This window comes from Pygocentrus nattereri, chromosome 11 (genome assembly GCF_015220715.1).
Source record: "Pygocentrus nattereri isolate fPygNat1 chromosome 11, fPygNat1.pri, whole genome shotgun sequence".
NCBI classification, from domain to species: domain Eukaryota; kingdom Metazoa; phylum Chordata; class Actinopteri; order Characiformes; family Serrasalmidae; genus Pygocentrus; species Pygocentrus nattereri.
The window spans coordinates 37,103,300-37,118,496 of record NC_051221.1 but is presented as its reverse complement, the minus strand read 5'-3'; positions in this window follow the sequence as shown (position 1 = coordinate 37,118,496).

Sequence of the window (15,197 nt, the reverse complement as noted above, 5' to 3'; positions counted from 1 at the left end):
CAACTCGTTTACATATATCACTCTTAAAGGCACAGTAACAAGAAAACCCTGTTTAAGAGGTTGAATAATGGTCATGTAAAAATGAATTGATTATTGTTGGTAGCACATAGATATTATAGCTGGACCTCAGGGGCAAAAATACAAGGAAATGATGAAAAACAATGTTGGCCCTTTAAATGAAATGAAGCACATATGGCGAAAAAACCCTGCTCTGAAATATTTCCATCCTTCTGAAGGCCGGCATTAAACTGCACCATCACGCCAGAGGAGGGTCAGTGTCACTGAATATATATCATGTTTTATAACCTCATATGTTGTATGCATGGCATGCTCCTCATCGAGGCGAGGGGGGAAAAGGGAACACGTTGCAGCAGCTGGGCAAAGAAAAGCTGCGTGCCCCTTCTGAATATTTTATCCTTTGATGATCTAAGAACAGGCCATTCTGAGCTCCTGTCCTAGGATCTTCATATCACAGAAGATCATTCTGACCGCTCATACGGTCCAAGAACACACGGTCTGCTGACGTCAAGCACTGTTTAGCTGCACGCTCAAGAAACTCCACTCCATACAGCATATTTGGCATCATGACAGTGAGCTAATCTCCACACTGTTTAACTGCTAAAGCACTCAAATCATGTGAAACGTCATAGAAGTCAATTGGGTTCTGTTAAAAATCTATATTATCATCAGGATTTCAAAATGTCCCAACTTTATTGATCAGAGCTTTGTGTGAGATCACAGTGGATAAGCTGCAATCCAACCTAACATTCTGTGAAAGGATTGTGTGGAATCCTCTTAATGACCTCTGGAGCGCTCCAGGAGAAGGAGCACTAGAGCAGCACAAGCATGCCAGAGAGTGAAGCCAGGACCAGAGGCCTTCAGCTCCAAACCTCACATCACCTTTTTGGTCCTGGATTTTTTGTAATGACTCAGCCAACATTACAAGTATAGTAAAAATAATAATAATAATAATAATAATAATAATAATAATACACTCAATCAAAAAATAAATAACTTAAAAATCAAGAAAAAGGTGCTTGAATCACACAGTCTGTCAGTATGATGAGAAGAATTTACTTTCTTCAAATATAAAACCAGATGTTAATGTCTTATAGGGGAAGTCCACAAATTTAAATGTAAATTTTAATTTAATTAAATCATTAAGATGTAAACAAAGTCATTCAGAGTGGTTTGGTGTGAAATGCTTTGTTCTAGACTTTCAGTCAGAACTGTTCACAGTTGTGGTGATAGGAACCAGACATCTGAAGTTTAATCCTTCTAAAAGCTCCCTCTCATGAAGCTTTTACATGAGCTGATTAAGAATACACTGCTGGATGCATTTTTACAACTGTTTTACAATAAACTTTTGGTGACTCTGTTACACTGCAGGGCGGCACGGTAAGAAGGGCCTGGGTTCGATTCCCCGGCCGGGCGACCGGGGTCCTCTCTGTGTGGAGTTTGCATGTTCTCCCCATGTCTGTGTGGGTTTCCTTCAGGTGCTTTGGTTTCCTCCCACAGTCCAAAGACACGCAGTCAGGCCGACTGGACTGTGCTAAATTGTCCCTACGTGTGAGTGTGTGAGTGAATGTGTATATCTGTCTGACTATGATAGACTGGCAACTTGTCCAGGGTGTTTCCTGCCCTCCACCCAATGACTGCTGGGATAGGCTCGAGCTCCCCCCGCGACCCAGAAGGATAAGCAGCTTAGAAGATTGGTCCACTTATATAGATTATTGTTAGGGTAAACAGTATTATAAAGGTAAACAGTCAGAATAATGTTGTGTTGATTAGCAATTAATGCTTCAGAATAAAAGGTCAGTGAAAACACAAAAACACACACAAAAAACACAAAGTTATTCTGACTGATTATCCTGTGATGAAGTTCTGCCATAATGGCGTTGGGTCTCTTCTAGGATGGCAATTGTCCCATCCACACGTCCAGTCACTGCATGATTGGATGAGTATGACAATGATGTAAATCATATGCGATGGTCTTCATAGTCACCAGATCTCAATCTACAGTGTGAGAGATTATGGGACGGTTGTGTTTATTAGTGTGTTTATGGGACGGTTGTGTTTATTAGTGTCCATCACTGTCAACAAAACACAAACTGAGGGACTATCTTTCAGAAGAATGGTGCAGTTCTAGAATCACTGCACAGGAGCATTGAAGACGTTCTCGTGATGATCCAATGCCTTACTAATATACATTCATATGTACTAATGAATCTTTAGCCTGTTATATATTTTTATTTGATTATGTATGTACCGGGCGGCACAGTGGCACGGTGGGTAGCCCTGTTGCCTCATAGCCAGGAGGGCCTGGGTTCGATTCCCCGGCCAGGTGACCGGGGTCCTTTCTGTGTGGAGTTTGCATGTCCTCCCTGTGTCTGTGTAGGTTTCCTCCCACAGTCCAAAAACATGCAGTCAGGCCAACTGGACATGCTAAATTGCCCCTGGGTGTGAGTGTCTGTCTGTCCTGTGATGGACTGATGACCTGTCCAGGGTGTATCCTGTCTTCCGCCTGATAACTGCTGGCATAGGCTCCAGCAACACCTCCCTGAGGGAGAAGCGGCTTAGAAAATGGATGGATGGATGGCATTCTTATTATTATTGGCTCATAAATAAGAGGCCTGATAGAGGGCAGAGTGACCTTGAGTGTCACATTATAAAACGGCGTGCTATCTGGCTGTCAGAAGACATACCCACTTACCACCCCTCACCCTGCTCTCTCTGGGCTCTCCTTGTCTTTCCTTTATTCGTTCGTTCTCTCTGTCTGCTTTTGGCCCACAGGGCTGGTCCTGTTTTATGAATGAATGATTATGTAACCCTTGGAGACTGCGGAGACGCAGAGCGACTGCTGCAGTGTTTTATGCGCTAACGTAAGATCCATGCCAGGCCCCGTCTGAGGAAAGAGCAGCTTTTATAGCACCCAATACAACTCACTATCAAAATCTGGGTTGGGTTGTTTAACGCTGCTAGGAGACAACAGTATGACTATGTCCTCCAGAATACTTAGCTGACAAGTTGACTACTAATAGGAGCCATAAACATGAATATAAATAGATATATAAATGTCTTCCTGCCATATCAGAATCACAAAATAGCACTGATAGGAAACCGATCCCAAACAAGGTTCAGCTATCTTAAATCAGCGATGATTAATAGCTTCTATAAATAATTTGCATGTAATAGAGAATATAAAAGTACATGACGCCATGTGGTCATGAAACTTAATGATAATATGATCTTGTTTGGAGAGACTACCTCTGTTTATTTGGTACATCAGGCTTCTGAAAGAGTGATGAAAGAATCAGACAGATCTCGTAAATATCCCCAATGACTATGGTTATGATGTGAATTATACTGCTATCTCTTGTTTTGCTGTACTTTCCCACAATCTGTAAATTATACTGTCTCTGTCGTGTGTTGTTTGTGTCTCTAACTAAGAGCTTCGCTTGATTACATGCTGGGCCTCGACGTTTGCTTTCGGCCTGTCGGTGGGATTAGTGAACAGGGCTCTTGTCTCAGGTAGAAGGCCTTGCTTGCCCTGTGTTATTATTGCCAATTGTCCAACCGTCACCGATACTGTAATGTCTCCTTTGTTGTGCATACAGCTTCTCAACTCATTCACTACTCATAAATACTGTTTAAACGTCATGACTTGCCACAAGAACGGTTGATGCCAAGCATACAGTCGTATGCAAAAGTTTGGGTGCCCCTGCTCAAATGACGTTTTGTTGATTTTCTAATGTGAAAATAAGTTACACATCCTCTATAGAGACACACGTCTGCACAGTTTAATGTTATTGTTTATTTGCTGAACTTGACATGTTGGAAAAAATAAGACATAAAATGTGGCTTGTGCAAAAGTTTTGGCACATTTTATACTGTGTGTTATGTTAAACTCAGAAAATCAAGAGAAAATTTTCACAGAAATTAGCAGAAAAGCATGAAAATGTGTTCTGTAGAAAAATCAACAAAAGGTTGGCTAATTTGACCGGGGGGGTTCGACTTTTTGCATACAACTGTAAGAACAGAAGACCCCATCTATTCATGCCTCATGAGTTTAACTACTGACTAAGTGGCTAGTGGTTAGTGATCGCTATCAGGTTGTTTTTTATTTTTTAAACAGAACTAGATAAAGCTAGCTGCCCTTCACAATGTGTTAAAACTTCCTGATGAATGAACCACTAGAAATGCTCCAAAAGTGCTTGGAAAAGTCTCGGTCCATTAACTTCCATTCAAAGTTAAGAACCACTTTTCCTTCCCCTGAAGAGATCCACGGCTTTGCTGTGACAGCAATGGTAAGCTTGTGTTTCTGGATTGTATATGGATCATCATTCTTCTGACTTAGTTAGGTTGAAAGGTTCACTAAGTCGAGGTTGAAAACACAACTCATACTTTTAACTGATTTGGACTTTAGACTAAAATTCCTTTGCTTTGAGTTGTACAGACTCCATACACCCCAAATCGTCTCCAGGCTTTTTATTAAATGGCTCTGTTTTTAAAAATTAGTTCATAAAAAGATACAAATATTTACTTTTCCACTGAGAAATACTTATTTAAGGTACGCAGTTGGACCTTAAAACCACTGTTGTACCTTTAAGGGAACGTTTACACTGTTTGTACCATGATAAATAAATCATGTATCTGCATGGTACCTTCTTTTCTAACAGTGCAAAGGTTCTTCAGTAAAGAAATGATCTTTACAGAGCCATGAACACTCAAAGAACCCTTTGCATGATTGAGCTTTAGACCATGAACTGACAGGCGGACACTCTCCTATAGGATTATGTGATAGGGAGCAGAATTCATGGTTCTATCAGTTATGACAAGTCCTCCAGGTCCTGAAGAAGCAAAGCAGCCCCAGATCGTTATACTTCCACGCTCATGTTTGACTGCTGGTATGATGTTCTTATAGTAGAATGCAGTGTGAGCTTTACGCCAGACGTAACAGGACCCATGTCTTCTAAAAGTTGACTCATCAGTACACAGAATATTATCCCAAAAGTCTTGGGGTTCATCTAGACAAATGTAAGGCAAGTCTTTGTGTTCTTTTTGGTCAGCTGTAGTACCTCCTCCCATGGTTGCCTTTTTTGCCCAGTGACTTTCTTTTAGTAAAATAGCGTACATTGACCTTAACTGAGGCAAGTGAGGCCTGCAGTTCTTCAGATGTTCGTCTGGGTTCTTTTGTGATCTCCTGGACAAGTCGTCGATGTGCTTTTGGTGAAATTTTGGTAGGCCGGCCACACCTGGAAAGGTTCACCACTGTTCCAAGTTTTCTCCATTTGCAGATAATGGTTCTCTGTTTGCTGGAGTCCAGTAGTCAATTGAATTTGGTTAACTGGTTGATTTAGTAGCTAACAGGGCAATACCTTTTCACATAGGGCCAGGTAGGGCTGAACGGCAATTTTCATTTGGATTATCTTTGTCTTCTAATAAAAAGTGGTTTGACTAATACTTTTTCACAGCAATGTAAGAAATGATTCTGTTACAGGGATTTTATCTACTTAGTAAGAAGTTATGAAAAAAGTAAGTTTTTAGATGTGTCCAGAATAATGAATAATAATGACTATCATAATAACATCAGTAATGACTGAAAAAGCTGTAAAACTGAGTCCCTCAGTTCAGCTTCAAATGTGATTGTTACATAGATAGATAGATAGATAGATAGATAGATAGATAGATAGATAGATAGATAGATAGATAGATAGATAGATAGATTTTTACTCAGAGGCCTGCTGAAGGAGTAAATACCCTCTAGTGTTGCTTACAGTCTTTTAATTTACACTGTCACAAGTTATTATTGAATAAAGTAACAGCAATTACTGATATGTTATTCCAAACTTTGAGCACAAGTGTATGGTCATGCAGAAGCCCAAATCACTAATATCAGGTGGTGAACGATGATTATCCGTCACATCCGAGAAGTTAGCCACTGTCTCATACACTGTATAATCATGGTGATTGAAAAACAGCACTTTTAAAATAACACATTCTGAACAGAAACAGCCGCGTGCAACCGCAGGGCAGCACAGACAGCTGCTTATGCATTCTTTTTATCACTGTAATGTTTTTAACATGAGCCGCTCAGATGTTAAACTCTTGCTCTCAATCCCGTCAAACTGAGCAATGTTAAAAACCTGTTATTGCTCATGGCTCATTTTGAAAGCGACAGACGTTACAGCAGAGAGTGAAAAGATTTCAGGGCAGATTAGATTGTTGGGATAAATTGAGATCACCTAATTTAAGGCAGGTATGCACTGTCACAGGCTAGGGCTTGCTCTCTCAAACACTCTAAGGCTGATGACTGCAGTGCTGGTGAACTGAACTGACGGCTCAGCAGGTGGGGTCTCAGAGTGGATCAAATTCCAGTGAACTGCTGTTTTACCCTCAAGATGTTTAGCAATTAATGCATTACATTTATGGCATTTGGCAGACGCTCTTATCCAGAGCGATTTACAATTTGATGATTTTACACAGGTAGGCGAAAGCAGTGTTAGGAGTCTTGCCCAAGGGCTCTTATTAATATAGTGTAGGGTGCTCTCCCAGGTGGGGATTGAACCCTAGTCTACAGCACAGAAGGCAGAGGTGTTACCCACGGCACTATACTAACCATCCACTGCACTATACCAACACTATACCAGCATTAGTTTCAGTATTTTGGTCACTTGCTCCATCATTACATTCACACTCAAAAGTAAAGGTTCATGAGTGGTTCTTGACTATGGCAGTTCTAGACACTTGAAAAGAAAACGTAAAGGGTTCTTTGCATTGTGAAAGCATTCTATAGATTGATGGACAATGGGTTGGATAAGGTTCTATGTAGTTATTTTGAAAAGGGTTTTTATAGCACCAAAAAGGGTTCTGTTATTGTTATGATACAAGCTTGTAACAATAGTAGAAGCCTGTTTGTTGCTATACAGAACCATCTACAGCACATTCTCCATTGATCAAAATAACCCTTTCACAGTGCTAAGAATTCTTTATGCGAAGGGTTCTTTGAACCCTTGAAGCAGCATCATTTTAAGTGTACATGAGAAAACTTTCATTGGTATAGAACCTTTACATGTGGTGGTTCTTGAAACTTTAAAAGACCCATATAATGGAAAAGTGAATGTTTTTGAAATGAAACATTTGGATGTACTACAGTACACTATTAAAAAGATGGTTTTTCAAGGGTTCTTTAGTAAATAGAATAGTTCTATTTAGAGCCATGGGTTCTATATAGAACCATTCCATGCTTAAATGATTCTTCAGATCGATGAAGAATGTGTTGTATTCTATACTGCTCCAGAAGGGCTCTTCTAGTGTTACAGGTACCACACTCTGTTTGCTGTTATATAGAACCATATTCAAAACAAGTTCTATGTAGAACCATCTACAGCACATTCTACATCAATCTGAAGAACCACTTCACCATCGAAAGAACCATTTAGCATGAAATGGTTCGATATATTCCATATAGAACTCATTGTTCTAAATGAAACCATTCCCTTTACTAAAGAACCCTTAAAGAACCATCTTTGTTAGGAGTGTCCTAATAAAGCCCATTTGGAATAAATTGCTTTTATGATATCTCAAAAAAAACAACACATTTACATATAAAGCTGTTCAGCTTACAGCAGATTAGCCCACTAATATTGAAGTTTTAAGGAGTGTTGTAGCTTTGTGAATGAGGCACAATACAGGACGGCCAATTAGAACAGAGCTCATTTAAATATATCACTCTTAAAGGCACAGTTACAAAAAAAGCAACTCCAGCTACAAATGATAGAAGGAGATTGGAATATGGTCATATATAAATGAATAATGATTGTTTTTAACACATAAAGCCACATAAACATCATAAATTGACCTCACAGAAAAAGTTCAAGAGGAAATGTAGGAAATGGGCTTTTTTAGAGGTCACACAGGCACCTCTCGTTCATACACATGGTGTAAATTTGAAAATAAAGCTCTTAACAGGCGTCAGAAGTGGTTCTACTACAGCATCGCACCACAGAACACACTTTGGCAACTTGTCAACTTGTTAACTACGTAACACCCCAAACGAATTCTGTTAGTGAAATCGTCTTCTTGCAGTTTCCCTCTCCGAGTTTATTTTTATGCCTCTGGTGCTGAAAGGAGTAATGCCAGTAAGGCATGCCATGCGAATGCACAGGGAGTTACTATTTTTTACTCCCACCAGTGGGATGCTTTCATCACAGGGGGAAAACCAGGCTGACTGACGCAGGCCATTATAGCACTGGCTGTACGGCTACATGATGAATGCACAGGCAAGAGACCCCACAGCTGTTGACCTAGTCTCTATATACACTGTCTTTGCACATAATAAGACTATCCATGTCGCAGAACAACCTTTTATCCATGTTGGTTACGTCTATTTTTCACTTTGTTGCATAATTTGAAAATATTTCTAGATTTAGAATTTTATGATGGACAAAAAGAAATAGCCCAAAAAAACTTCCGTTACAAGTTGAGATCGTTTTTCCCTTCCCCTGTGTAGTCACCATTTTGGACATTTGTTGTTAAGTGAGCCTTAGGTACTACTTTACAGTAAGCCTACCTTTACTATTGCTTATTATTATTAAGGACATTAAACCCTTAAAACATTCATAAGCACATATAACACAAATAAACAGCACAACAGTGAACCGTTCTAACTGATGAATATAAATATGTGATGGAGCTGACAGGTTCAGTAACTGTTGAGCCATATAGACGAATGTAGACTCACTATTCGCCAAGGAACATATCGCTATTGCAATACTTTTTGTGTTACAACTGTTTTTCATGCTTTTTAAGGTGTTATAACCTAAATAATAACCATTAGTTATCTAGTTTTTAACCATTCATAAACCCTTTACAAGGACAGTCTTGTGGTAAAGAGGTGCCGAGTATTAAATATAAGATTTTTTACAGTTTTATGTGTTTTTGAGTGAGATAAACTGAGCTCAGGACTGTTTGGATATCTCAACAAATACGTATCACTGATTAGCATGAATGCCTAACAACACAGAGTAAAGGCCCTACAGTGATTAGGAAAAGCTCACAACAGCATATGGGCTGTAGCTGAAACAGAGTCAGCAGCGTAATGGCTCCATGTGTACTGGTCAAAGTGACAGACTGAGTGAGGTGAGGGTGACAGTTGTTGCTCTGATCTCAGAAATCCTGGTAATCTTGTTAATGCTAATCAAGATCACATATGCTAAAGCCACTGAAGGAGACAGACTCCTCAATAGGCCTTGGCTTTTCACTCGTCCCAGCTATCGTTTACACAAAAAAGGCTAGATTTAGCGGTATTCACTGTATGTGGAGTAGTCCTTAGAATGAAGAGCCTCTATTATTTGTAGAAAACTACAATGGGTACATTGGAATGCTTCTCATGTCTCTACCTGTAGGATTAATCTTAACATACAAAGGGTCCAAGCACTGCTTAAGCCATTCTTCACATCCCCTAAGGCACAAATGAAGATGGTATTTATATAGATAGTCCCCTGTTGTTCTTGCCTTACCAGTGTCAAAAAAAGTGCTCACTGGGTTTGGTTGTCTTCCAATAGAGAGCCCACCAAGAGCATGTTTTGTTAATTAATATTCGAGCAGTACACTTTCTTCTTGTCCAAATTTCTTCCCACCCCTTCTTCTTGCCTTGTAATCTTCCACTTTCATTTTGGCCTGGTGCTTAAAATAAAAAAATAACAATGTTATTTGAATGTTCAATGTTATTGGGCATTCTACCATCATATGAACTCAGGGTGTAGGCTATTCGTTTGACTGATACAATCTGCCCTTTACCACAATCCCCATTATTCACAACCAGGCAAATTTTGGTGCTACATGAGCTTGAGTCAGTGGCCTACATGTAATGTTACACATGCTGTTTCAGACTAGTGTATTGTTAAGCCTTGGGAGTCTGTTTGAAAGCTGCTTGTTCATGTCAAACAGTGGTCAATCTGGTTGCAAATTACTGTGCAAAAACTGTGCAAATTAAGAAAATTATATTGTTGCAAAATCTTGAGTGACTCCTCTATAGAAATGTAGTAAGACTTAAATACGGTATCATGACACACAGGGGAACAGATTCCAGGGTGTTTTGGCTCATAGTTCAGTGGAAACTTTTGAACTCTCCCGACCTCAATGGGAACTGCCGTCCAGTCTTCTGAGAAACTGAACAGCAAAATCTTTCTCAGTCTTTTTAATCTATTTTTGAGCCCTTTCATGGAATATTTTGCAGCCTGCACATGTATACTCGAGGTCTAGTCTTGATCTTTCATCTTCAAATGCACAAGGTAAGAATACCTGCATAGCTAAACCAATGTAATCATAAAGTCACATAAAGTTCTTACACTGTTAGAAATAAAGGTACCGTGCAGGTACATGATTCGTTCATCAAGGTACAAACAGTGTAAATGTTCCCTCAAAGGTACAACAGTGGTTTTAAGGTCCAATTGTGTACCTTAAATAAGTATTTCCCAGTGGAAAAGTTGACATTTCTATCTTTTTATAAACTTATTTTTAAAAACAGAACCATTTAATAAAAAGCCTGGAGATGAGACCGGGTGGGTATAGTCAATACATCTTAGAAAATATCATTTCAGTGGGTTATGGTACAGTTATGTTCCATGGCTAAAGGTACTGAGATGTACCCCTGAGGGTACCACCACAGTGACAAGAAGGGTACTGCCCCAGTGACAGTATCATACCTTTTTTTCTGAGAGTATACCATTAAGCTTTTGATCCTGGTGATGCCACAGCCACCTATGGCTGGGGGTCCAAAACAGCATACTCGGCCTCGCTCTCGGTGGGTAGGATGGCCCTCTTGCTCCCTCTTTACACAGCAAATAAGTGTACAGTATGTGCAAAGTTGAAATAAAATTAGTTACACGTGCGTATGTGCAAATATGTGGAGCAGCTGTTCATAAAGTGCATCAAGTGACAGATGAAAACAGATGTAAACAGTAAACTCTGTGCAAGTAATAGATGTAAACAGTATTGTTCTAACAGCAGCAGTACAGTGTAGGTAAGGTGCAGCTGTTGAGTGCAAGGTTAAATCAGTTCAGACTGGGAGGACGGAAGAGGTAGTTAGTGAGGTGTTCACCAGCCTGATGGCCTGTGAATAGAAACTGTTGGTCAGTCTAGTTGTCCTGGACTTCACACTCCTGTAACGTCTGCCTGAAGGTAGGAGTGTGAAGAGTCTGTGCTGGGGGTGTGCACTGTCCCTGATGATGTTTTGTGCCCTTCTGATGACCCTGGCATGATGAATGTCCTGTAGTGAGGGGAAGGCTGCTCCTGAGATGGACTGGGCAGGTTTGATTACACGCTGGAGAGCCTTTCTGTCCTAAGCAGTGCAGTTTCCATACCAGACCATGATGGAGCTGGTAAGAACACTCTCGATCGTACTCCTGTAGAAGGTGCTGAGAATTTTGGCTGCCATGCCAAATTTCCTCAGCCTTCTCAGAAAGTACAGTCGCTGCTGGGACTTCCTGATGATGAGGTGTGTATTGTGAGACCAGGTGAGATCCTCACTGATGTGGATGCCAAGGAATTTGAAGGTTTTCACCCTCTCCACCTCTGTCTCACCAATATACAGGGGTGTGTGTAGCTCCCGCTTCCTCCTTGGATCAACAATCATTTCCTTGGTCTTGTCTGCATTCAAGGAGAGATTGTTGTTATGACACCAGGCCACCAGCTCAGCCACCTCCTTCCTGTATGCTGTCTCGTCCCCACCAGTGATCAGTCCAACGACTGTAGTATCATCAGCGAACTTGATAATGCTGGTGTTGTTCTGGGAGGACACGCAGTCATACGTGAAGAGTGTGTACAGAAGGGGGCTCAGCACACAGCCCTGTGGGACCCCTGTGCTGACTGTTCTTGTGCTGGATGTGCGGCTGCAGACTCTGACTGACTGGGGTCTATCTGATAGAAAGCTCAGCACCCAGTTGCAGAGGGCAGGTGTCAGTCCGAGGGTGAGGAGCTTTTCTGAGAGTTTGTGTGGGATGACCGTGTTAAATGCTGAGCTGTAGTCAATGAAGAGCATTCTGACGTACGTGTTCTTGCCCTCCAGGTGTGTGAGGGCTGTGTGAAGGGCTGTGTTCACTGCGTCGTCTGTGGACCTGTTCCGTCGGTATGCAAACTGAAGAGGATCTATAGTGTTTGGAATGGTCTCTTGGATGTGAGTCATGACTATTCTCTCGAAGCACTTCATCACGATTGGGGTGAGTGCAACAGGGCGATAGTCATTTAGGCAGGTCACAATGCTTTTCTTTGGGAGGGGTATGATGGTGGTTGACTTGAAGCAGGATGGCACAAAAGCTTGCGCAAGGGAGAGATTGAATATGTCCACCAACACATCGGCCAGTTCTGATGAGCAAACCCTGAGTGCACGCCCGGGGATGTTGTCTGGGCCGGCTGCTCTCCGTGGGTTTATTCTCCGCAAGGTCCTGCACACATCCACTGATGTCACAGTGAGTGATGTGTTTCGTGTGGCCATAGTGTCTCTCGGTCGGCCAGGGTTGAGGGCCTCGAAGCGAGCATAAAACTCATTTAGCTCATCAGGTAGTGTGGTGTGGCTGTTTGTAACTGCCCTGCTCGTCTGCTGGTAGTGGGTGATGTGCTGTAGTCCTTGCCACATGCGCCGGGAGTCCGTGGTGGTGTAGTAGCCCTCCAGCTTTAGCCTGTACTGTCTCTTGGCCTCTTTGATAGATCTACGAAGGTCATATCTGGACCTTTTGTAGTCTTCAGCATTGCCTGAGAGAAATGCAGCATGGCGGGCACATAGCATGGACTGAACTTCACCGTTTAACCAGGGTTTCTGGTTGGGGTATTTTCTGCAGCACCTTGTAGGGATAACACTTTCAACGCAGCTGCTGATGTAGCCCATTACCCCAGAAGCATAGTCCTCTAGATCAACAGTACAGTCCTCATTCATAGCAGCAGTTCTGAACACATCCCAGTCTGTACTGTCAAAGCAGTCCTGAAGCACTAAGTCAGTTTCTTCATTCCACACTTTGATAGTTTTACTCACTGGAAGTGCTTGCTTGAGGAGTTTTCTGTATGCTGGGTAGAGGAACACGGACATGTGGTCGGACTGTCCGAAGTCAGGCCGAGGCACGGCCCTGTAGGCCCCCCTCACGTTGCTGTAAACTTGGTCGAGTATGTTAATCTCCCTCGTCGGAAAGCTCACGTGCTGATGGTACTTGGGGAGGACAGTCCTCAGGTTGCAGTGATTCAAGTCGCCGGCAACAATGAACGCGGCGTCCGGGGGCGCGGTCTCTTGTTTACTGATGGCGTCATGCAGCAGCCTTAGTGCCGTGGCAGAGTTCACGCGTGGCAGGATGTAAGCAGCCAGAATGTGCACAGAGCTGACTTCTCTAGGCAGATAAAAGGCTCTGCACTTCACCATCAACAGCTCTAAGTCAGCTGAACAATGTTTTTCAACAGTCTTTACGTCCGTACACCACCTGTTGTTCACATAGATGCAGACACTGCCGCCTTTGATCTTCCCCGACGCTGCCGTGCGGTCCCTGCGGTGGATGGAGTGCGTTTCCAGCTGGATCGCTGAGTCTGGCGTGCTGTCCGAGAGCCAGGTCTCTGTGAGGATAAGAGCACAGCACCAAATTTACATTTATGGCGTTTGGCTGATGCTCTTATGCAGAGTGACTTACAACTTGATGAATTTACACAGGTAGGCCAAGGTGGTGTTAGGAGTCTTGCCCAAGGACTCTTATCGGTATAGTGTAGGGTTCTTGCCCTGGTGGGGGATTGAACCCCAGTCTACAGTGCAGAGGTGTTAACCACTACACTATCCCAACCACCCCGCCCATCCCATCAAATCCGAAATAAATATGATCCACTAAAGCAGTTTGAATAACCTTACAAATACACTGTTTTATGTCTGGATTTTACATCTATGATCAACTTCAGTCCACAGTCTGGAAGGTCAGTGCATGTGAATGTAACGTTGTTTTTCTTGTTATGTATGAGCAGTAATTGTGGCAACTCCTCAACTCAATGCACAACAAACAACCACTTTAGCCTGAAAGGTGGACATTTTGCTCTTTCGTGCAGACTCTGGAACTCTATTCACACTGACTTGCCAACTTGAGGTAGTGTTGCCAATGTTTATTGTTGTTTTTCTTTGTGCTAAAGGCTGAATTATTGGTCATCACCGTCCAAGAATCCATGATGACAAAATCAGGAAGCCCTAAATAGATACTTCTGTGATCCTCCAAAGCAACGACTACTTGAAGCATCAATTTGACTCTGTAATCCTTGTGAATGGGTAGATTACAGAATGCAGAGGCTCTTCTGTCATGGACTAGCTTAGTCCAGCAATTGTTGGACATACACGTAGTGTACTGTTCCATGTTTTTTGGCACCTGAGTCACATCGCTGCCTAATGATGTGCTATTGAAGTTCTGGACAAGATGTGCTGGAACCAGAAAACATGAAACTGTGCCTTGCAGGTGAACTACAGGACAGGAGCTGGAAAACACTGAAACCGAAGGAGGACCATCTTTCTATTTTAACACTATAGACTAAGTATTTGTCAGACACTGTGGATGAGGTAATGGTCAAAGATTACATCTCTGTCATGTTTGATTCCATTTCACAGGCCTGACTGGCCAAATTTAGCTCCATCAAAACTTTGGAATCTCTAAAATAAAGATACAAATCAAAACTCATACCAAAGAATGTGGATAATATAGAGCTTGTGTCATTGGAAGTGTCTTCACCAGCTCATCGCTGTGTGCTCACTGATAAGAAGACATTTTGAAAGAGCTTGCAAATTCACTCAGCCTTAAATAATGTTATCATTCTTCAGTGATCAGATCAATAGCTACTTTTAAAGACTTTGTAAAGTCTATAATTCTACCTACAGATTGACTGACCACACACGCACGTCATTTAAAAGCATGTTTAGCGTTCTCAGCTGCTTTTACTGATTTGCTCTTCCCGTAATTCTGCGCAATGTACACACAAAAACAAATGACTAAAATGACTGGTTTCTTGCACCAAGGGCAATACTTTCTTTAGCATTAAGTGAATGAGACTGTATAATGTAAAAACATGGAAGACAAATACTGGCATGAACAAACACACACCAAGTGTTTGCACACCACAAATACTAGTTCACCACATTGTAGTACAGTAGCTAACAGGCTGTAAAAAGACAAGTAAACCATCAATCA